The sequence below is a fragment of the Bison bison genome, unplaced genomic scaffold (genome assembly GCF_000754665.1).
Source record: "Bison bison bison isolate TAMUID 2011002044 unplaced genomic scaffold, Bison_UMD1.0 scf7180017864192, whole genome shotgun sequence".
Taxonomy (NCBI): Eukaryota; Metazoa; Chordata; class Mammalia; order Artiodactyla; family Bovidae; genus Bison; species Bison bison.
This window is the reverse complement of record NW_011494764.1, coordinates 470,770-472,907: the sequence shown is the minus strand read 5'-3', so window position 1 is coordinate 472,907 and position 2,138 is coordinate 470,770. Positions and strand designations below refer to the sequence as shown.

Below are 2,138 nucleotides of genomic sequence, written 5' to 3'. Positions count from 1 at the left end.
GAGTCCGAAATGCAGTACTTGGATGCAATCTCAAAAACGACAGAATGATCTCTGTTCGTTTCCAAGGCAAACCATTCAATATCACAGTAATCCAAGTCTATGCCCCAACCAGTAATGCTGAAGAAGCTGAAGTTGAACGGTTCTATGAAGACCTACAAGACCTTTTAGAACTAACACCCAAAAAAGATGTCCTTTTCATTATAGGGGACTGGAATGCAAAAGTAGGAAGTCAAGAAACACTTGGAGTAACAGGCAAATTTGGCCTTGGAATACGGAATGAAGCAGGGCAAAGACTAATAGAGTTTTGCCAAGAAAATGCACTGGTCATAGCAAACACCCTCTTCCAACAACACAAGTGAAGACTGTACACATGGACATCACCAGATGGTCAACACCGAAATCAGATTGATTATATTCTTTGCAGCCAAAGATGGAGAAGCTCTATACAGTCAGCAAAAACAAGACCAGGAGCTGACTGTGGCTCAGACCATGAACTCCTTATTACCAAATTCAGACTGAAATTGAAAAAAGTAGGGAAACCACTCGACCATTCAGGTATGACCTAAATCAAATCCCTTATGATTATACAGTGGAAGTGAGAAATAGATTTAAGGGCCTAGATCTGATAGAGTGCCTGATGAACTATGGAATGAGGTTCGTGACATTGTACAGGAGACAGGGATGAAGACCATCCCCATGGAAAAGAAATGCAAAAAAGCAAAATGGCTGTCTGGGGAGGCCTTACAAATAGCTGTGAAAAGAAGAGAAGCGAAAAGCAAAGGAGAAAAGGAAAGATATAAGCATCTGAATGCAGAATTCCAAAGAATAGCAAGAAGAGATAAGAAAGCCTTCCTCAGCAACCAATGCAAAGAAATAGAGGAAAACAACAGAATGGGAAAGACTAGAGATCTCTTCAAGAAAATTAAGAGATACCAAGGGGGCATTTCATGCAAAGACGGGCTCGATAAAGGACAGAAATGGTATGGACCTAACAGAAGCAGAAGATATTAAGAAGAGATGGCAAGAACACACAGAAGAACTGTACAAAAAAGATCTTCACGACCCAGATAATCACGATGGTGTGATCACTCATCTAGAGCCAGACATCCTGGAATGTGAAGTCAAGTGGGCCTTATAAAGCATCACTACGAACAAAGCTAGTGGAGGTGATAGAATTCCAGTTGAGCTATTCCAAATCCTGAAAGATGATGCTGTGAAAGTGCTGCACTCAATATGCCAGCAAATTTGGAAAACTCAGCAGTGGCCACAGGACTGGAAAAGGTCAGTTTTCATTCCAATCCCAAAGAAAGGCAATGCCAAAGAATGCTCACACTACCGCACAATTACACTCATCTCACACGCTAGTAAAGTAATGCTCAAAATTCTCCAAGCCAGGCTTCAGCAATACGTGAACTGTGAACTTCCTGATGTTCAAGCTGGTTTTAGAAAAGGCAGAGGAACCAGAGATCAAATTGCCAACATCTGCTGGATCACGGAAAAAGCAAGAGAGTTCCAGAAAAACATCTATTTCTGCTTTCTTGACTATGCCAAAGCCTTTGACTGTGTGCATCACAATAAACTGTGGAAAATTCTGAAAGAGATGGGAATACCAGACCACCTGACCTGCCTCTTGAGATATCTGTATGCAGGTCAGGAAGCAACAGTTAGAACTGGACATGGAACAACAGACTGGTTCCAAATAGGAAAAGGAGTACATCAAGGCTGTATATTATCACCCTGCTTATTTAACTTATATGCAGAGTACATCATGAGAAACACTAGACTGGAAGAAACACAAGCTGGAATCAAGAGTGCCGGGAGAAATATCAATAACCTCAGATATGCAGATGACACCACCCTTAGGACAGAAAGTGAAGAGGAACTCAAAAGCCTCTTGATGAAAGTTAAAGTGGAGAGTGAAAAAGTTGGCTTAAAGCTCAACATTCAGAAAACTAAGATCATGGCATCTGGTCCCGTCACTTCATGGGAAACAGATGGGGAAACAGTGTCAGACTTTATTTTTCTGGGCTCCAAAATCACTGCAGATGGTGACTGCAGCCATGAAATTAAAAGATGCTTACTCCTTGGAAGGAAAGTTATGTCCAACCTAGATAGCATATTCAAAAGCAGAGACATTA

At 41.3% G+C, this 2,138-nt stretch overlaps 1 protein-coding gene across 1 annotated transcript in view; it reads right to left on the bottom strand.

The window, feature by feature from the left end:
* The window catches only part of ZNF423 (zinc finger protein 423), a 337,684-nt gene that overhangs the window by 138,636 nt on the left and 196,910 nt on the right, over nucleotides 1-2,138 (bottom strand). The window lies entirely within an intron of this gene.